This window comes from Pelodiscus sinensis, chromosome 30 (genome assembly GCF_052426305.1).
Source record: "Pelodiscus sinensis isolate ZL-2025 chromosome 30, ASM5242630v1, whole genome shotgun sequence".
Taxonomy (NCBI): domain Eukaryota; kingdom Metazoa; phylum Chordata; order Testudines; family Trionychidae; genus Pelodiscus; species Pelodiscus sinensis.
The window spans coordinates 5,723,674-5,745,336 of record NC_143081.1 but is presented as its reverse complement, the minus strand read 5'-3'; the positions used below and the strand labels follow the sequence as shown (position 1 = coordinate 5,745,336).

The 21,663-nt window shown below is 56.5% G+C and overlaps 1 protein-coding gene and 1 non-coding gene across 2 annotated transcripts in view; one reads left to right on the top strand and one right to left on the bottom strand.

Annotated features, from left to right (window-relative positions):
• LOC149521034 (leukocyte immunoglobulin-like receptor subfamily A member 3) overlaps positions 1-21,663 on the bottom strand; it is a 1,043,054-nt gene that overhangs the window by 351,895 nt on the left and 669,496 nt on the right. The gene's annotated exons all lie outside the window — the stretch shown is intronic.
• Positions 18,332-18,405, top strand: TRNAT-AGU (transfer RNA threonine (anticodon AGU)). The gene has a single exon. It is a non-coding gene; the product is annotated as a tRNA-Thr (tRNA).

Here is a 21,663-nt window from a genome sequence, read left to right as displayed (position 1 = left end):
GGCCTCCTTGACTCGGTTGTAATCCCCTGGCTGTAGGTCCTCCAGCTGACTGAGCACTCCGGCCGCCTCCTGGTTCAGTGCGGGGATGAGCTCCTGCAGCCAGTCAGCTGGGGGGACCCGTTGCAGTCCACAGGCCCTCTCAAAGGAGCTGAGGAACCCGTCTATGTCGCCCATGTCCTTCAATTGGGCCACCACGAGCCTCTCCAAGCATCTGGCAGTCCTGGGACCCTGTGGCCCATCCACTCTTGGCACAGCCGGTGCCCCGCCGGTTCTCCGCTCTGCCATGGCCAGCTCATGCTGCCGCTGCCTCTCTCGATCTTGGCGATCCCTTTCTCGCTCCTGGCGGTCCCTCTCTCGGTCCTCTACTTCCAATTCCTTGATCCGCAGCTGGATCTCCAGCCGCCGCAGCTCTGCTTGGCTGGCCCCTGCCCTAGATGGGCTGCAGCTTGCAGGCCTCCTGGGGGAAGCTGTCTCATCTCTCCGGTGAGTTCCAGCACTCCTCCCCCTCTCTGAGCCTGACACACTCTCAGGGGGGGTCTGACTGCTTCCCCTGGGGACAAGATCCTGGCCCTGTGGCTGGTCGTTCTCTTCTAGCTGAGCAATCAGCTGGGCCTTGGTTGCTTTCTGCACAGGCAAGCCCCTCTCTCTGCACAGCCCCACCAGCTCTGCCTTCAAGAGTTGGGCGTAGGCCATCTGCCCGCTGGTCCCCTCGGTGCAGACTCACCAGACTAGTGCTGCAGCGCCCCACGATTCCCAGGAACCACTTCGCTTTGTCTCCAGCACGCCTGGCTCCAGGGCTCTTGCTTCTACTGCGCCTTGTCGCTCGCCGCTGGAAGCTCCATCCACGGGGTGCAGTGCATCCCGCTCCTGACACCAGTGTGACGGCGTGTTGGGGGTCCCCCGTCTCCTGCACCCCGAAATGGCACAAACAGACTGCACCAGCCGGTGGAATAGAGGAAGTTTATTGCCTCTCCAGGATACAGCACAGCACAGATGGAATCTGGTCACAGAGCTGGGCTAGGATGCCTCAGGCCCCCTTGAGATGGGGGAGACTGGGCCCCTAAACTCCAGCCCCTTCCCCTAGGCTCTCCTCCATGCTCTCCGACAGTAACTAACTAAATTCCCTTCCAGCCCTGCCCCCCAGTCAGGGCAGCATTCCACCTTCCTTTGTTCCTCTCCATGGGGATGTCTGGCCACTGGTTCAACAAGTTTGGCACTACCGCTGCCTAGCGAGGTTTTCCCTGCTGGGTCTTGCTCCAGACAGCAGGGGTCACCACAGCCCAGCAAGTACCCCCACTACGTCACACCATCTTCATCCCATCTTGTGTCACTTGGCGCAGAAGTCCAGGAGCTGACCTTGTCCATGAATACAGAGGCAAAGAAAGCATTGAGTACTTCAGCTTTCCCTACATCATCTGTCACTAGGTTACCTCCTTCATCCCTCTCTGATCACCTTCTTCTTGTTAACATGCCTGTAGAAATCTTTCTTGTTATCCTTCACATCCTTATCCAGTCGCAATTCCATTTGCGCTTTCGCCTTCCTGATAACCCCCCGGCATTCTCGAGCTATACCTTTAAACTCCTCCATGGTCATTTGTCCAAGTTTCCACTTTTTGTAAGCTTCCTTTTTGTGCTTAAATTCACCAAGGATTTCCCCTGTAAGCCAATCCTGTCTCCTACCATGTTTGCCTCTCCTGCTACGCTTCCAGATGGTTTCTTTCTGTGTCTTCAATAAGGCTTCTTTAAAATACTGCCAGCTGTCCTGGACTCCTTTCCCCTTCATGTTAACATCCCAGGGGATTCTTTCCATCAGATCTCTGATGGAGTCAAACTCTGCTTTTTTGAAGTCCAAGGTGTGTATTTTACTACTCTCTTTTCTTCCTTTGGTCAGGATCCTGAAATCTACCATCTCATGATCACTGCTTCCCAGGTTGTCACCCACCTCCACTTCCCCTATTAGTTCCTCCCTGTTTGTGAGCAAAAGGTCAAGCTGCGCAAGGCCCCTGGTCGGATCCTTCAGCACTTGTGTCAAGAAGTTATCCCCAACATTATCCCAAAACTTACTGGATTGCCTTTTTACTGTCGTATTGGTTTCCCAACAGATGTCAGGGTGATTAAAGTCCCCCACAAGAACCAGGGCCTGCGATCTGGAAGCTTCGCTCAGTTGTCCGAAGAAAGCCTCATCTACCTCATCCACCTGATTCGGTGGCCTGTAGCAGACACCAACCACAACACCACTGCTGTTGTTTGCTCCTTTAAACTTAACCCATAGACTCTCAACAGGTTTTTCTCCCTCTTTATACTGGAATTCAGAGCAATCATAATGCTCTCTTACATATAGTGCAACTCCTCCTCCTTTTCTCCCCTGCCTGTTCTTCCTGAACAATCTATACCCTTCCATGACAGCGCTCCAGTCATGTGACCCATCCCACCAAATCTCTGTTATTCCAATTAAATCATATTTCTTGGACTGGGCCAGGGCCTCCAGTTCTTCCTGTTTGTTGCCCAGGCTTCTCGCATTAGTGTACAAACACCTCAGGTATCCAGCTGATTGCCCTATCTTCTCCATTCAAAACAGCGGTCCTCCTTTCTTGCTCGTTCCTCTCTGCATTTCTTCCTGGTATCCAACTTCCCCACTCTCCTCAGGGTTTTGGTCACCGTCCCCCGACTAACCTAGTTTAAAGCCCTCCTCACTAGGTTTGCAAGCCTGCCCGCGAAGATGCTCCTTCCTCTCTTGGTTAGGTGGATCCCATCTCTTCCTAACAATCCTTGTGCCCGGAACAGAGTCCCATGGTCGAAGAAACCAAAGCCCTCTCTGCGACACCACCTGCGCAACCACTCATTTACATCCTCAGTTCGACGATCCCTGCCCAGTCCTTTCCTTCCAACAGGGACGAGAACACCACTTGCACTCCGAATTCTTGGATCCTTCTTCCCAACGCTGCATAATCTGCAGTAACCCGCTCAAGGTCATTCTTGGCCGTATCATTAGTTCCCACGTGGAGAAGCAGGAAGGGGTAGCGATCTGAAGGTTTGATGAGTTTGGCAAGCCTCTCAGTCACATCCTGATTGCAGGCTCCCGGTAAGCAGCACACCTCTTGAGATTCCAAGTCCAGATGGCAGAGGGATAGCTCAGTCCCTCTGAGGAGGGAGTCCCCGACCACTGCCACCCATCGTTTTCTTTTGGGGGTGATGGCCGTGGAACCCCCATCCCTAGGACTATGCATCCCATGGCTTCCAGTAGATGGTGCTCACTTCTGGTTTCTTCCTTGTGAGGTCCCTTCCAAAGCATTCAGCACTGCAGAAGCTGTGGGGAGAGCCTGAAAGCGATTACTTACCTCTATAGCATTGGGGGATTCCCATGCTGGCCTTTTTCCCCTTCTAGAAGTTACATGCTGCCAGTTCTCTTCCTGATCATGTACTGCCCTCTCTGGCTCTTCCACCTGCCATGCTTGAAGGATGAAACACTGCCTTCTATCGAGGAAGTCTTCATCCTCTCTGATCAAGCGTAGGGTCGACACTTGGGCCTCTAGTCCTCTAATTTTTTCTTCCAAAATGGTGACCAGCTTGCACTTAGTACAGAGGCAGGTCTCTGTGACCAGAATGCGCCCCTCCCCCAGTCCCTACTGACTCCTGATTCAACCCAGTGGGAGAGCTGAAGTACATGGGGATGGTTAACGCCTCAGTGCGGCAGAAGGGAATGGTCCATTATAACTGAAATGGGGGCCCTCAGGGAGGCATCTCGGCCTTTCACAAGTGGTTCGTGCCTTCCCACAGCACTTCCACTGTGCAGCTGGGGCACATCCCAGCCCTGGGCTTACAGAAGAGGGGCTGAGGCACCGGGGGAGGAAGTCGGGGATGGTCAATCACGGAGTTCAGCGTCCAGATGAGGCTGTGGCCCAGAGGACCCTGAGCTCTGGAACAAACCTCGCCCCACTGATGGGGACTAATTTAGCTACAACTACTCAAGAGAGAGCTCCTGGAGTCATGGTGGATAGTTCTCTGAAAACATCGGCTCCTTGTGCAGCGACAGTCAACAAAGAAAACACAACGCTGGGAATCATTATTAAACATGGATAAAAATAAGTCAGAGATTATCTTATTCCCTTTGTATAAAACCAGGAGACACCCACCTCTTGAATACCACATACAGATGTGGTCGCCTCATCTCAAAAAAGATATTTTGGCTTTGGAAAAGGTTCACACAAAGGCAACCAAAATGATGAACGGTTTGGAATGGTCCCACATAAAGAGAGATTAAAAAGACTGGGACTTTTCACCGTAGAGAAGAGGGGACTAAGAAGGGATATGACAAAGGTCTATACAACCATAACTGGTGTGGGAAACGTGAATGAAAAACAAACTATTTACTTGTTCCCATAATAAAATAACTGGCAGCAGATTTAAAACAAACAAAAGGAACCAGCTGATTGTAAAGTGCCCGGGTTCCCACTGTGAATAATCCTGCTTCAATTTCCTTACTGGCTAAGTTGCTGGCAGTCAAGCTCTCAGATGAGTATCTGTAACCTGGCCCTTATAAACCAAGGTATGCAAACGAGGGAGTCAGTGTTTAGCTTAAATCAGTCGCTATCTCAGCCCAGGCTGCACCCGCAGGGACAATCCGCAGCCCCTGGGTCTGTGCAGTGACCAGCCAGTCCCCTGAGAACTTTCCCCGCCGGCACCAGGGACAATGAGACTTTTCCTCCCAGTAATATGGCTGTAGCGGCTTTGGAAGGTATTTTCTTCTGAAAAACGGCAGAGGCGGAATAATACTAATGCCCCCTTCTATTGATACCAATATGTACAACCTGTTTGTGTTCCCAGGTGCCCGGTCCCAGGTGCTGGTGGAGTCCGGAGGGGATGTGAAGAAGCCCGGAGACTCTCTGCGCCTCTCCTGCAAAGCCTCCGGCTTCACCATCAACAGTTCTAATATGAACTGGTTTCGACAGGCTCCCGGGAAGGGGCTGGTGTGTGTCGCTTTTAGCAGTTACGACGGGGGAACAACAGATTACCCTGTGTGAGAAAAGGCGTCTGAGAGCTGAGGGGCAGCTTCAAGCCCTGCACCGGCGTCACCAGGAGAGAACGGAGCTTTGTGGTTCGGGCTCTTCCCTGTGCCCTGGCACGGGGCAGGGAGAGGAAGGACTGTGGAGCTCTCCTGGGGACTGCCTTGTGGTTGGTAGTGAGCCCCGCAACTCTGCTCATGGGCTCTGGAGTTCTCTTCCAACAGGGAGCAGTGGGCATGCAAGACCCCCAGCTGCCACTCCCAGCATGAGCCCCTCCACTCACAGCTTGGAGGATGGGAGGGCGAGGGATCGTGTCTTCAGCCTGATGGGTGCTGGGAATTCAGGGGGTGGTATGAGGGGCTGTCAGGGATGGGGCTTCAGTCCTACAGACAGAAAGGGCTGGCGCCCCGCGATAAAAACCCTGCAATAAGGTGCCCATGGGGAGGGGTGACAAACCACTGACTCACCCCAACACCCTCTCTCACACACAGGCTGCCTCTCCTCCTACTGGCACCTGCACCCTGTCCCAGAGCGCCGCCTGCTGGCCACCGCCTGCCGCATTCACCTGCCAGACACACACAGGAGGCTGCTGCGGCGGCACTGACCGCAACCGACCAGCAGGGACATTTGCCCATTAAAAAAGTCGGACCACATGCAGGAGGGCTTAGATAAGGGACTGAGGTGTATGGCAGGTTACCCTAGGGATTGCGGCTCCCGTTGGACCACTGTTCCCGGCCAATGGGAGCTGCGATAGCACAGTTGTGGCTCCTTCTCCATCACATGCTCCCGGGTGAGTCTCATGAGCGGTCTCTGGAAATCTCCTCTCTATTCAGCAGGTGCAGCGGGAAGGTGGGACTCAAAACCCAACCGGCGCAGTAACACGATATTCAGAAAAATTATGCCCTTTGAAGGGCTCCAGTGAACCCGAATTGATTCTGGGTCAGACGCCGGGACACGCAGGCAAGTGTGATTCTGCTTCACACCGCTCCTTGCCTAGAATTCTGCTCTGTTTATACCCTGCCAGAGTGAAACCCGCATGCAAATCTCTGCCCCGGAACTGCCTGGTTAAATACCAGCTCCTGGTTCTGGGAGTCTCAGTCTCTGCCCAGACACAGACCTTCCCGGCCCTGCCAGCTGGGGAGTTCCGCTCATTGCAGAAAAACGAGAATGAAGTTTATATGGCTTTTCCTTTCACTGTTCTCGGTTCCCAGCTGTGAGTGTTTTAGAACCAATTGGGGCCAGGGCCAAAGATTCAATGACTGGCTAATTGGTTCCCTGCTTTCTTTCTCTTTCCCTAGGTGTCCTCGCTCAGGTGCAGCCGGTCCAGTCCGGCCCAGGGGCGGTGAAGCTCGGAGAGACCCTCACACTGAGCTGCGCTGTCTCCACGTCCTCCATCTCTACCCAGTATTACAGCTGGCATTGGATCCGTCAGCCCCCCGGGAAAGGGATGGAGTGGGTAGGATTCGTGCATCCGTATGATGGGAGCACAGGCTACGCCCCGTCTCTTCAAGGCCGAGCCACTATCTTTGCAGACACCGCCAAGAACCAGTTCTCGCTGCAATTTCGCTCGTTGACAGCTGCAGACGCCGCCACCTATTACTGCGCCGGAGACACAGTGACACAGAGCAACGCGGGGCCTGGCACAAAAAGGGGAAGCGGCTTCTAAGCAGCCTGGCGAGGCCAGAAGAGCAGGGCGAGCGGGGCCCCTCAGAGATCAGGACACACACGGGATGGATGCGGGGATGGTGACCGGAGCAGGGCGGGGCGGGGCGAGGCGACTGTCTGTCAGACGAGAACACAGAGCGCAGGGACAGTCTGATTCTCGGTTCTTTCTTCCCACGGGATATAAAAGGTCTTGGAAGCACAATCGCCGCCCCCGTCTATCCCAGAAAATCCAAACGATACCAATGGAACTAACTCGCTCTGACCCGTAAAGCGCTGGGGATGGGAGGCGGGAGTGGGGCAGGGCTCCTTGAGACCCACCATGCGCTCTGGGGGTGGGGTGGGGTGGGGGGGGAGTGAGTGAGTGAGTGAGTGAGTGAGTGAGTGAGGCGGCCGGGCTGGGACTTGGGAGTCAGACGCAGAGATTAATTCCTGGCTCTGTCACTCCCCTGTGGCGGGGAGAGTCCCTGCCACGATCTGTGCTTCTATTCCCCACCCCTTTTTTTTCTTATGGAGGGTGGGGGGTTGCAAAGCTGAACAAAAGATTCTGGATTCTCAATTTCTGTCCATTTGGGCACCCAAACCCGTTAGGAGTCTTTAGAAACATCCCAGCCTTGGGCGATAGGAGCTTTGTGCGTAAGACGATCTCACGGGCTTTAAACTGAGCGGGTCCCTCTCGGGGCCTTTGTCACACAGACCCCATTGGCCTGAGGCCTTTTCTATTAGTGACACGCCAGGTGGAAATCCCCCACTCGGAGCTCAGGCTAGACAATTGCACGGACCCATCGACTCCAGATCGCAGCCCCTCTAGCACCGATTGATTTTTCCCATCCCTGGAGCCCGAGACCGGGATCATGCCATTCTGCAGGGGCAAACTGCAGCCCTCGGGCCTGGATTGCACCAGATCTCACGGGATTTGAAGAGGCAATTTAGGCTCCTCCATCGATTAGAATTCGCACCGCCGATGCCGCGTCACCTGTAAACTCTTCGCCTAAACACCTTGGAACCGCTGGTTTGCAGCTGCCTGAGGAATCGGACAGGCCCCGGATGGGGTTTTCAGAATCAGCTGGGTGCCTAAATACCATGGATCTCAGTACAGATTGGGTGCCCTAGTGCTCTTAAAACCCCAGTTAGCACCCACAGCACTCAGTCCAGTGCTTCAGGTCACAACTACCTCATACAATCATAGAGCTGGAAGAGACCTCACTATGTCATCAAGTCCAGCCCCTGCCCAAGGCAGGACCAATCCCAACTAAATCAACCCAGTCAGGGCTTTGTCAAGCCCTGAACAAAGAACATAAATTGAGATTTTGAAACCGCCATGAAGATTTTAATACCCACATTCATCATTTGTAAGGGGAATTGGGTGTCTAAAAACTCAGAGAGCACACTGAAAAACCTTCCTGCCTCAGTTTCCCCTCTTCAAAATGGGGATAACTGCCCCTCCCTACAGCACAGGAGGGTGGTGCAGGTAAATTTCTTTTGACTCACAAGCTGATCAGCTTCTGCAGTGAGGAGGGGAACAGAGGGTTTGGGGTAAACCTGGGAAGGTGGGGACAGACAGGAATTAACTGTGTTTTTATGATTAACAGGTGCCAGCTCCCAGATCCAGCTGACCCAGTCTGGGGCAGAAATCAGGAAGCCTGGAGAGTCTGTGAAGCTGACATGTAAAACCTCCGGCTACACCTTTACCAGCTATTGCATCTACTGGGTCCGGCAGGCTCCCAGGAGAGGCCTGGAGTGAATGGGATACATCTGTCCTGGCAGCGGTAGCACTAGCTACGCCCCGGCCTTCCAGGGGCGAGTCACCATCACCAGGGACAACTCCATAACCACGGCCCGGGTGCAGCTGGGCAGCCTGCGAGCCGATGACACCGCCACGTATTACTGCGCTCGGGACACAGTGACACAAACCGCATCTACAGCCCTTCAAAAACCTCAGTGAGAGAACCCAGGGCTCCTGCTAATTCCTCATTCATCCGGGACAGTGGTTGCCCGTGTGAACCCGGGTCATTACCCCTCCGCCCCCAGTGACATAGAATCAGAGACAGTTAAAGGGGTTTAGAGCCCTAAGTGCTTAAATCACTTTTCAGGCTACGACTCAGTTCCTAGGACACAGTCAGCTCCAGCTGGAGGGGACCGGAGCCATCGCAGCCGCTGGAGAAGTTGGATGTGGCTGAATTAAGCGGCAGGAAACGTGGGTCTTTCCCAGGACCAGACCCTTCCCCAGGGGCCTGCCCCCCGGCTTACTCACAGCTCCAGCGGGGGAGGGGCCCTGGCTGCTGACGCCTTTTAGCCAACCCCGCTGGCAGTGACTTCTCCTGGAACGCACCTGCGAGCGAAGAGCGAGCCCCGGGCAAAGGGCGCTACACAGGCTCAAGTCGAGACACTTTAAAAAAGGCGGCCCCAGGTGGGGGCCCCGCCTGCTTCGGTTTAGTCTCTTCCTGAGACACAGAATTAAACCTCGCGCAGTCAGGCTGGGCGGCAGCTAAAGCCAAGAGCCCAGTTCCGTTGTGTCAGCCTCCGGCCAGGGGGTCTCAGATCTATTCTCTCAATTTCTGTCCTAAAAATACTGTCGGCTCCAGTGACATATTCCTGCAATAATCGCATCCACCTGCCAGCCACCCGCAGGAGACACCAGCTGACCAGCAGGGGGAGCCCACGAGTTGCAAATACTGGACACTTAGAAGTCAAGCCATCTTCAGGGGACTTAACTACAGGATTCTCCCGTTAAAAACCGGGAAGGTGGTCACCCTTTTTACAGGAAATGTATTATCGGGGGGGGGGGGGGGGGGGATAAATTCAGGTGAATACGGCAGGCGGTGCCAGCAGGGGGCGTTCTCAAGCAGAGCGCAGAGGCAGAACGACAGGCAGCCAGTTAGAGACGAGGCAGCCTGTGTGTGATAGAGGGGTCAGGGTCTGTGGGTGAGCCAGAGGTTCGTGTCACCCCTCCCTATGGGCACCCCAAAGAAGGGCTCCTCAAGAGGGGGGATTTCAGGCTGCGGAGCTGAAGCCCCAAATCCCGGTACCTGCTGCGGGGCTGAACTGTTGATCCCTGCCAACCCCCTCCATGCTGAATTCCCAGCTCCCTTCAGGATGAAGCCCCGAACCCGGTGGACCCCCCTGAGTTTCCAGCACATCTCCAGGCTGTAGCCTAATCCGCAGTTTCCCCTGAAGTTCCAGTACCCGTCCCGCCATTGAAGCCCTGATCTGTGGCGGGCCCCATAATCGCCAGCACACAAACATCCTGTCGAAGGCCCAGTCCCTGCACCCTCCCAAGCCATGAATGCTGCGGCCCAAGCTGGAGTGGCAGGGCTGAGTCCTGCATACCCAGTGTTTCCTGTAGGGGAGAAGCCTCCAGAGCCCATGGACAGAGTCGCGGGGCTCTCTAGCAAGTGCAGCTCAGTCCCGGGAGAGCCCCACAGCTCTTTGGCTCCCTGGGCCCAGCCAGGTCAGAGGCAGGAGCACAAGCCATGGGAATCACTCCCCCATAACCAGTAAAATCTCCTGCAGTGAAAGTGCCGCGTGTTTATCAGCAGGTGGCGCTGTTGCTCCAAAGGGACCGACTAGCCCAAAGAGGACATTCCCCCCCCGCTCGTGCATAGATCGATGTTCTCCCAAAAGGGCTTTGGGAGCCAGGCCATTGGCTCCCATGACACCTGGCATCAGCCAGTCTCTCAGCCCCTGTGTGAGGAAACACAGTCACCGTCGGCTTCGTTCCTTCCAGGTGCCCAAAAGTGTCAGAAAGATCGCAGCACCCTGTGCCCGGCGCTGCACAGACACCCAGGCCGGGGTAGTCTGACCGAAGTCCTAGAGTCAGCCAAGCACATCACTGGCACGAGCACGGCGGGTCTCTTCTATGCAACGCGTCAAGAGGTATGAATCTGAGCGTTAGGCTTAGGGTAAGGCCTGAGGTTGGGCCCAGGGTTCAGGTTACAGATTAGGGCGTGCTTGTGGTTAAGATTCAGGTTAGGGACAGAGTTAAGGTTATGGATAACGGCGTGGTCGGGGTTAAAGTGTGGATGAGGGTTAATGATAAGGTGAGGGCTGAGGGAATGGTTCAGTTTGGGTAAATGTAAATATCAGAGACCAGATTCAGTTCAGGACCTGAGTCAGTGTCGTAGTCAATGTAAGATTCACAGGCTGCTGTAATTAATGCCTGGGTTAAAGTTGGGCATTTGGATTGCCTCAGAAGTTGGGGGGTCAGAGTAAGAATTAGCCCTTCGGAAGGGTGAATATTGTGCCTATGGACGAGTGTTCAGGGCTAGGTTTCACGAAAAAGGCTACGTTTAGGGTTAGTCATGCAGACGGGGTCAGATTCTTGGTCAGATTCAAAGTAAAAACTGGAGAATTTTATATTCCCTCAGAAATAGAGACTGAGGAATCCTCGGGCATATTGTAAAGGCCTTGGCCATTTTATCCTGCATAGATACACATTTTACATTGACAATCCCTTAGCCTCAGTGTTTTCCCGCCGAGTGAGGGGAGCAGAAGGCGCCAATAACAGAGCGGAAACCTGCCTGTCTCAGCCAATCACTCGTCTCCTTGCAATTCCCGAGGGAACTCTAGTGAGGGACGCAAACCGCCATTGCCCCATGGAGGAAAGCCACCGGGACATGTTTACCTATAGGAACAGCCCATGTCAATGGAACCGGGAGCTTCCGGGAAGGGGACTCGCTATTGTCCTTCCTTTTGTCCGGGGCCCCGGGGCGTTATTTGTCTTCAGGGGCATCTGACTCCAGCGGTCCCCTATGGCCTGACCCTTCCCCTCACACAGACCGCACTGACCCGCCCTACGAGCCCCACTACACCTAGACGGGGCGCCAGGGCTCAGTGTCCCAGGCCCACACTGACTGGCAGCGGGCGGGGCTGCAAGAGGTGCCATGGAAACTCTTCCCTGGGGCGCCGGGTGCATCCTCTTCTTCCCCAAATGACCACACGGGGCCCCAGCGCACGGGGCTGGGCGTGGCACACCCGGGGACAGGAGACGGATGGAACCGTGCTCGCTGCCCAGAGGAGCGATTTCAGATTCCTACAAGGAGCGCGATATGCAAATGGGGCGGCATCTTACTGCTTAAATCTGTCTGCCCCTGCCCAGGCTGCACCCGAGGAGATCATCCGTAGCCCCCGGGCCCTGCGCTCCTAGCAGAGACTTTCCCACAGAACCTGCACCGGTCTGACTAGGGAACATGAAGCTCTGGGCCCATTTGCTTTTCCTTGTAGCCGCTTGGGAAGGTATTTCCCTACCCGTGAGCGAGTTGCAGAGGCAGGAGACCTACTGCTCTCCAGCTGTTTTCTAAGCGTTTGTTTATTTGCAGGTGCCCCGTGCCAGGTGCAGCTGGTGGAGTCCGGAGGGGATGTGAAGAAGCCCGGAGACTCTCTGCGCCTCTCCTGCAAAGCCTCCGGCTTCACCTTCAGCAGCTACGACGTAGGCTGGGTCCGTCAGGCTCCCGGGAAGGGGCTGGAGTGGGTCGCTTATGTCACCAGCAGCGGGGGTACTACATATTACCTGGATGCCGTGAAAGGCAGATTCACCATCTCCAAGGTTAACTCCAACAGTCTGGTCTCTCTGCAAATGACCGCGTTGAAGCTCGAGGACACCGCCCGCTATTACTGCGCCAGACACACCCCCTACTACACAGTCACACGAAACCTATTGATGCTCTTGCAAAAACCCAGGCTGCAGAACCCAAGGCCGCCACGCGGGGGCAGCAGAGACACGAACAACCGGGCGCTGGACACAGAACGGAAAAGGCGCCTCCAGGCGAACGAAGCACAAACCTGCCGCGGGGCTTTAACCCTTTCGCTGCTCAGCCACGTCCTCTGTTCGCAGCCAAAGTCCCTCTGGGCCCGTGGAGCAGAGACCCCCGAGCAGGAAAAGAGAGGAGAGTAGAGACAGAGGAGGAGGCGGTGACGCTGGATGTGTCTGGGGACGGAGGGGGATGGGCAGTTCCGGGACGTACTGGCTGGAGACAGACAGGCTGGGCGGTGCCATGTGTCAGTCAAGGCGCCCTGTTTAAATAGCAGCTCGCGGGGACCCAGAGAACAGACCCACTAGCCGCTGAGCTATTCACTCCTGTTCCGTGTCTCGGGGAAAAGAAGGAATCCCTGCCCTGCCTCCTCGGACCGCCTTTGCAGCCAGCCAGTGAGTATTTGGGGGACTGGACACAGCCGGGATCCGGACTGGAGCAGCGGGGGCGCCCGTTCACCAGAGACCCTGAAAGGGGAGCAGGCCCCCGCACACTAGATGGGCTGCAGGTTTCGGAGAGAGAAACGGGATTGGCGAGCTCTCCAGCTCCTTCGAGACTTGGGGAAGCAGCGCTGCGAGCCCCTCTGTGCTCAGCCCGGACATTCGGCGTCTCGGGTCCGATCGCGCTTTGAAGATCCCTGTGTCCCAGTGAGGCCGGCGGATCGCTTGAGCTCAGGAGTTTCGGGCTGTAGGGGGCTGTGCCCAGCGGGTGTTCGCACTCAGCAGGTGGCGCTCAGCCTGAATGCCGCCCCTGGAAATGTGCTTCCCCAAGCAGGTGTTTCGTTTGCTGGTGCTTAGAGCCGGCCCTGAACCCAGAATCTCCTGTTTCTGAAGCAGGCGCTTTGCCTCGCTAAGCCATGGTGCGCTTTTCCGAATCCCGCTTTAAACTGTTCTCGATTATAATCCAAGAAAAGAGCTTCCAGTTCCGAAGTGCAGCCATTCCCCATAGCACTTCCAGCCCTGCTCTAAGAGAAATTTACCCTTCGAGATGTCCTGAACGGGCAGTTTCTGACGGCGTTTCAATTCCCTTAAAGCTTTCTTGCCACGACTCCGAGAGAGATCACAGGTACCTGCCCTTACAATGGTAGGGGAGACATGGAAACGAGGTCACTTCTCCGCATAGAAAAAAAGGGAATCAGGTGTGAGATCTACTACACCGGCTAAAACAAACACCAGCCTTTCTGGAAGTGTTATTGTAATGGAAAGATGCGGTGGGCGGGGGGGCGGGGGGGGGGGGGGGGGGAGGGATGATCCAGCATCTGGAGGCGCATTTCAAAGTTTGGCCTTTACTGATTGTCTGTGTTCTCATAATGAGATACTGGCCCCTACAGCAGCGGGGACAGACTAGGAGCCACATGGGACACTTCTCAACGCCTTCCCCTGGATCGCCGTGTGATTGGGAGACCCCTTGCTGTGTCAAGAAACAAAGAAAGAAAGAAAAGGGCCGGAGCCCGCCGCGATTGTTCGTCCATTTCCCTGCCCTGTGACCCAGCCACCAGGCCGCAGCGGAGCAGAAGCGCTAAGACTCCTGCGCTCCCCGCCCCTTTTCTAGGGCGGTACCGGGGTGTCGGACTTTATGCAAATCTCCCGCCAGGGCCCGGGTTAAATCGCAGCCCCTGGGTTCCCCGGGACCCGCCTGCCCAGGGGCTGAAGCGAGTTTCAGTTTTTCCTCCTTCTCGTTGCTCCGTTTCCCAGGATGGACCCCGCGGTGTCGCTGCTGCTGTTACTCGCCCTCTCGCCCTGTGAGTCGGGAGGGGAAACCCGGGGGATGATCAAAGCCCCAGGGAGCGAGCTGAGGATTTAACTGTAACGGTTCGTGTCTGTGCAGGTGTCCGGTCCCAAATCCAGCTGGTCCAGTCCGGGCCGGGCGCGGTGAAGCCCGGAGAGACCCTCACCCTGAGCTGCGCCGTGTCTGGCTACACCATTTCTTCTGGCTACGACTGGGACTGGATCTGAAAGGTTCTTGCGAAAGGTTTAGAATATTTGGGAGGACCTTAGAAAAAAGCAGGAGGTCGAACCCAGATTCGAATTCTGCTTTCGGATGACAATGGAATCAGCACAGAAATAAGACACGTTGCCTCTTTCATTTATTAATCTTATTTGAGAGACACGCAAAAACCCAGGCTGCGGGATTGCCCGCCCCCTGTCAGCCGCTTGGGGGCAGCAGAGACACACAGACCGCTCTGGTCTCGGACGGGACCCAGCCACGAAGAGGAACGTAACAAACCTCCCGCCCGTGTTAACCCCTCTATTGCCGGACAATGTCTCGCCTTGAGTGCAGCGATTCCTCGCCTCCTCCGGGGACCTCAATCCGGGGCTAATCCCGTTCTGAGTCACCCTTCCCACCAAGGTCCGGCCCGTTGCCTCCCCATCCCCCCAGCTGGGACTTGGCAAAGGGACTCGGGATTGTTTTCACCCAAGTCAGCTGGTGTCAGGGGGCGACCTGAGATCTCCCGGGCCGCCCGCAATAAGGGTCCACAATTCACACTGTGACCCTGGACATAAAAGAAACCGCAACTCGGTCACTGATGACGTCATGCAGCCCAGCGCGGGCACCCAGGTCTATGGGGACAGTCACTCTGACTAAAGGCTGTAAAATAGGGCGGGGTCATTGGAATCGCCCAGAGACACGCTGATGCCCACGGGGACGAAGGGCTGGGCTGCAGAGGGGTGGGGGGCACAAAGGACACCGAAGGGCACCTCCTGAGACAGCCTGATGCTTCCGTGGTGTGGTGTAGTGTTGGTACCATGCTGGTTGCTATGCTTGGTAAGTGGGCTGTGGGTGACCCCCACTGGCGGCTATCCGTAGCACGGCCCAGCAGGAGAGCAGTTGAGTCACGTAGGCAAAAGACCCTGCAACCTGTCTCAGAGGTTGAGGGCAGGGAGGGAGAAAATAGGCATACGGGCCGAGACCAACTCCAGGTTTCGGGGGAAGGGGAGTTGTGGTCTGGGAAGCATGGAGAGAACAGGCTAAGCTGGTGGTCAGGAGGGCTGGACTCCTGCCCCAAGGTGCCTGAGACATTCTGACAATGCCTCCTGTAGCTACACCTCGTCTATGCTGTGCTGTACCCTGGAAAACCAATAAGCCCTTCTCTACTCTGCTGGCTGGTGGAGACTGCTCTGGCTGCTACAGGGGCGCAAGATCGGGGAAACCCCAACTCGCCCTCACACCTGGGCCGCCTGTGAAGTCCCCGCCCTAAATTAGGCTTCACCTGAATTACACATGGCGGGTTTCTGTCATTGTGTGAGGCCAGACAAAGGTGTTGTGGGGGAGGGGAGATGGGCGAACCCTTCGATTCTTTCCTGGGGAAAAAATATCTTCCCAGCACGAGGGCCCGTCAGAGTCCCGCTCTCTAAGGCCAGGAAACATCCCCCACATTACATGGGGAAGGAGTGTGTCTCTTATAAGGGTGGGGATATGCAAATGAAGAAGTCAGTTTCCTGTTTAAATCTGTCCCTCGGTCTACCCAGGCTGTATCCCAACAGACAATCCGCAGACCTGGGCAAGGAACAGCCGGACCCCTTCGAAGATCCTTGAACACCAGAAATATGAAAATGTTTCTCCTTTTGCCTTGGGAGCTTTCCGAGGTATTTTTTTCCTCCGAATAACGGGAAGAGTTGGAATAATATTTTGTTATCACTGATGCCGTGAAAGGCCGATTCACCATCTCCAGAGACAACCCCAACAACCTGCTGCACCTGCAAATGACCGGCCTGAAGCCCGAGGACACCGCCCGCTATTACTGTGCGAGAGACACAGCGAGCAGAAGCCGGTCTGAGCCCAGACACAAACCTCCCCCTGCAGTGAGCAGCGAAGCCGTTTGACGCTGGGGTCGCCCAAGCTCCATGCAGAAAATGAAACTGAGTTCTGATAGAAACTGGGAACAGCAAACCCCTTTCACTGTCGTTCTTATCCCTCTGCCTTGAGGTGCGGCAGCTCCCGGGACTGGGCTGCGGTAGGTGGGGTGGGGATAGTAGGTCTGCTCCACCTGGGACACAGAGAACAGCTCTTCCTTCCAGAGCCAGGTCACGTCTCCCCTGGCCCCTACAAGAACCAGGTCCCCCTGCAGCTGTTCTCACTGGCAGCTGCGGGCACCGCCCCCTTTCACTGCGCCCGGAGAACAGAAAGCTGAGTCCCACTGCAAAGCCCCGCTCCCAGCACTAGAGGGAATTGTCGCACAGACCGCGGGGATTTGGTGCATTTTACACTTCGCTCACTGATTGAAACAGACGAGACGGGTTCGGATTGTTATTAAGGTCGCTCCGCTCGTGCTTTGAATAGCAAAGCCTAGATTGGCACAGACATGGGGGGAGGGGGGAGGGCTGAGACAGTCCTGAACTCTGAGCCAGAAATTCGCAGACTGGGGGAGTGGGGGGGGGGGGGAAGATGCGTATGTCCGGGATAGGTAACGGGCCGTGCAGCTAGGGTAGAGAGATTCCTGTTTAACTCTGCCCAAGCTGCACCCCAGGGACAATCCGCAGCCCCGTGGGTCTGGGCAGTGACCGGCCGGTCCCCTGAGATCTTTCCCCGCCAGCATCAGTGACAAGGGGACTTTGGCCCCATGTATTGCCACTGTCGCAGCTCTGGGAGGTATTTTCTCCCCTCACAGGCACTGGCGGGGCCAGGGAACAGTCTGTTATTGCTACTGATCTCCGTGTGATTTAGAATGTTCCTGTTCCAGGGGCCCGGTCCCAGATGGAGTCGGGAATGGGTCGATCTTCTGGCTTTGGATTTAGCCCGTCTTTCCGAAAGAATCGGGTGACCCTTGTTGAAAGGAGACACCTGACAAATGTGGAGGGGGGGGGGGGGAAGGCCAGCACTCAACACCCTGTGACCATCTGCCAAATCCTTTTCCCACCCGCACGAGTCTCTCTGGTGCGCCGAGTTGCTGGCAGCTTGATGGCTGCAGGCCCTGGAGGACTCTGTTAGGCATCGGTGTGTCTCTTCTGTGGGGCGGATCTGCAGGGGTGTGAAAAGGCCTCTACCCGGGGGTGTTTGGGAAGAGCTGGCTAAAGACCCTTCCTGCTCACAGGAGACCCTGGCTTGGCCGGCCAGGTCCTCCCTGCAGCCCCCAGCTTGTCTGTTCGGCCCCATTTGAACATCGCTCCTCATGCAAAGAAAAGGCCTGGCCGTGCGAACCGTGCCCGTTCCGGGCAGAGAGAACCTCCCTTGCGACTAAGTCTTAGCAAGGGGTCAAGGGCGAGTCAGGAGCCGATGGGAAGGTGCGACGTAGTGTTGGTACCTTTCTGGTTGCTAAGCTGGGGCTGTGGGTGACCGCCACTGGCTGCAGTTTGTAGCACGACCCAGCAGGACAGGGGATGAGTCATTATTGAAGGGGCTCCCAACCTGTCCCACCAGTTGCCTCCCAGGGGGAGAGAGAAAGGAAGGAGGACGAGGTCAGCCCCTGCCTGGGGGGTAGGGCTGGAGGAGAGTTGAAGTTTCTGTCTGGAATCATGGAGGAAGCAGCCTAAGCAAGGGGCTGGGATTTAGGGGCCCAGTCTCCCCCATCTCAAGGGGGCTGAGGAATCCTAGGCCTGCCCTGTAACAAGATTACCTCTATGCTGTGCTGTATCCTGGAAAAGCAATAAACTCCCTCTATTCTACTGGCTGGTGGAGTCTGTTCCTGCCACTACAGGGGTGCAGGAGGCCCGTAACTCCGAATGCATGGCCACAGAAGGCTCCCAGGGCTCAGAGATGAACCAAGGCAGCTGCAGGTGACACGTGGAGCAGTGGTCCCTCTACAGCCACAGTGGCTGGGGGAGATGGGTGTGTCAGAGCATCTATCACGGAGCTGCAGCTTTCTGTGACCAGGGAGCTAGACACTGGAAGGGAGGATGGAGATGGGGAATGGCCGCACTAAGTTGAAGGTTTCTCAGGACCTATAAAGTAGGATATTTTAGGACTGTTAGACAGGAGAGCGCCATGGCTTAGCTGGCTAAAGTACCTGTCTAGTAAACAGGAGATCCTGGGTTCAACTCCCAGTGGTGCCTTTCTGTGGCCTCCGCTCACCTTTTCCAATGTCCTTTTGGGAAACAGAAGAAGCCGCCATTGGCCACCCAAGTAATTGCTTGTTGAGTGTGACGTAGTGGGGGTACTTGCTGGGATGTGGTGACCCCTGCTGTCTGGAGCAAGACCCAGCAGGGAAAATCTCGCTAGGCAGAGATAAGGCCAAACTGGTTGAACCAGTGGCCAGACACCCCCCATGGAGAGGAACAAAGGAAGGTGAATGCTGCCCTGGACTGGGGGGCAGGGCTGCAAGGGAATTTAGTTGTTACTGTGGGAGAGCATGGAGGAGACAGCCTAGGGAGAGGAGCTGGAGTTTAGGGGCCCAGTCTCCCCCCAACTCAAGGGGGCCTGAGGCATCCTAGCCCAGTTCTGTGACCAGACTACATCTGTGCTATGCTGTATCCTGGAGAGGCAATAAACTTCCTCTATTCCACTGGCTGGTGCAGTCTGTTTGTGCCATCTCGGGGTGCAGGAGACGGGGAACCCCCAACGCGCCGTCACATTGAGGAAAAGGCGAATTGGAGAGGAACATTGGAAAAAATAATTTCCTTCGAAGAGCTCCAATGTACCCGAATTGAGTCTGGGTCGCACGCTGGGGCGTGCAGGGGAGTGTGACTCTGCTTCCCAACGCACACCGCTGCCTACGTAAAGCTCTGCTTCGTTTATACCCACTGGGTGAAACGAGTATGCAAGTCCCTGCCCTGGCGGTTCCTGTTAAATACCAGTCCCCGGACACGTGCCGAGCCACCTGTGCCAAGGAAGCTCGAAATGGAGTCACGGGCTGGTTTGATCAGTGGGAGGGAGGGATCCAGCCCTGACAGACCCGGCACCACGGAGCGAGTCTCACTCACGGCAGCAGAGCCCGGCGTCTGTCCCCCAGTCTGTGTGTCTGTCAGCAGAGTCCCTGGCACTAGGCGGTACCTTCCCCCAGCAAGTGCGCCAGATTGTCCCTGTGTCGCTGCGGCCTTGGCTGAGTTCTCCTAGCGCCACAAGCTGCCCAGCCCGCCCTGCCCAGCGCTTTGCCCTGTGCGGAGGCTGCTTCTCACTCCTGGGTGCCGGGAACCCGCCTCTGGCTCCCTGAAGCTGCGGCTCCGGCTCCCTCCCAAGACACTCCCGGAAGAGTCTCGCGTCTCGGGACAGCGCCCCCTAGTGTCTGTATTTTCCAGCCGGGCCCAGGGCGCGAGGCGTGGCTGGAAGGTGGATTCAGAAACTCCAGTCCAGAGCTTCCTTCCGAAGGGCCCCTACGAGCGGGGATTCCTTCTGCGTCACACGCTGGGAGACTCAGGGGCTGCGCGAGGCTTCCTCCCGCCAGACACCGCTCCCTTCGCGGGCTCTTCCAGACCTTTATAGGCGCTGGGGGACCCGCATGCAAATCCGTGCCCCGGGCTGACTCGTTAAATACAAACCCCTGGTTCCAAGAGCCTCAGTCTCTGCCCAGACACAGCCCGGCCCGGCCCTGCCCTGCCCGCTGGAGAGTTTTCCTCAGTGGATGGGAACCAGAATGGAACCTCTGCTGCTTTTCCTTGCCCTGCTCGCCGCCCCCCGCTGTGAGTGTCCGTGGCGGAACCTGGGACAGATCCCTGGGCTCATTCCGAGATTAATTAATTCGTGGCTCTGTGTCCCTGCCCCCAGGTGTTCTCGCTCAGGTGCAGCTGGTCCAGTCCGGCCCAGGGGCGGTGAAGCCCGGAGAGACCCTCCCCCTGAGCTGCGCTGTGTCGGGTTATTCCATCGCTAGCGGTTACTACTGGTATTGGATTCGGCAGTCCCCCGGGAAGGGGCTGGAGTGGTTGGGGAATGTGTATCCAGCTGGCGGGGGGAGCACAGGCTACGCCCCGTCTTTCCAAGCTCGAATCACCATCTCTGCAGACACCGCCAAGAACCAATTCTTGCTGCAGCTCCGCTCGCTGACAGCTGCGGACACCGCCACCTATTACTGCGCCAGAGACACAGCGACACGGAGCAACGTGGGGCCTGGCATAAAACGGGAAAGCGGGTGATAAACAGCTAAGCGAGGCCAGAATGAGAAGGATAATTGGAGCCCTCCCCCCACTCACACACTCTGCCCAGAAACACACAGTGGCTAGACCAGGACAAACCTTCTCAGAGATGTTATTAAACCCCCTTCCAGAGGGCTCCCCCCACACTTTCCAAGGGCCCCATTTGCCGGGCAGCTACCCCAGGGATCAATCTCTGTTACTGTCAAACTCCAGCCAGTTAGTTCTCTGCATTTCAGTGGCTTAGGGCAGGGCCGGATGAAGAAAGGGGCTTTCGCGGCTGGAGCCCAGGGCTGGGGGTGCAAAAAGATTTCTGGACCATCAAAGGGGCAGTTCTATTCCGGTCCCGCGGTGGCGCCGGGGCCCTGGTCTACAGCCACTAAAGCCCCTGCGCTCTGGCTCTCCCTGGAGGAGGGAGGGGGCGAGCAAAGCTCTGCCTGCTGCTGCTCCTCCCCCGCCCCCTACTGGGCTGGAGCTGCAGCTGCAGGCTGCAGGCTGGGAAGCTGAGTCCATGCGCTCTCCACACCTGCAGACTCCGCCGGAGGAAGGTTCGTAGAAACCAAACACCTGTCCCGCTGCAAACCCCGCACCCACATTTCTAGCAACGGCCCCGCATTGCCCTGACCGAGGTGTGCTGACGCGGGGCGCTTTACCGCTAACGCTGCAGCAAACCGCAGTGCGCTCTGGTTTGTTTCTCCCCTTTGGTTTCCACGTGTTTTCCGTCTCTACGCGGCGGGCTCCGGTGTTTCCCTCGCACTTCCCGCAGCGGCTCTAGGTGCCCGAGTCAGGAGACCCCGCCCAGCGCATCCCTGGGAACTTGGCAAGGAATGTTGGGCCTGCGCCCGATCAGCCCAGAGCACAAACCGAGCTGCAGCGGGAGCCGCTCTGCCAGCGCCCGGCAGGGGGCAGCAGCGACTCGCAGTTCCCGGCTGTTCTGTCCGGTCAGTGCGGGGATCGGTGTGAAAGGGCAGGTCGGTGCCAGAGCAGCGGGTGAATATTCAGGGAACTCTCTGTGTTCTAGGGACACGAGACAAATATTCCCGCAGCCAGTGACACTGCTGAGAGCAGAGTGCAACATGCAGCCAGAGACTGAGAACTGGGCTGAAATGTAAAAATGTGTTCCGCCCAGAGCTGGGGTTCAGCAAATTCTTCCATGCTTCCCTGAATCGAGGCCTGAGCCATTGTACTAGGGGGGCCCTGAAATCCTTTGGGCCCTTGAAAATCGCCCCTGACCTGCTACATCCCATA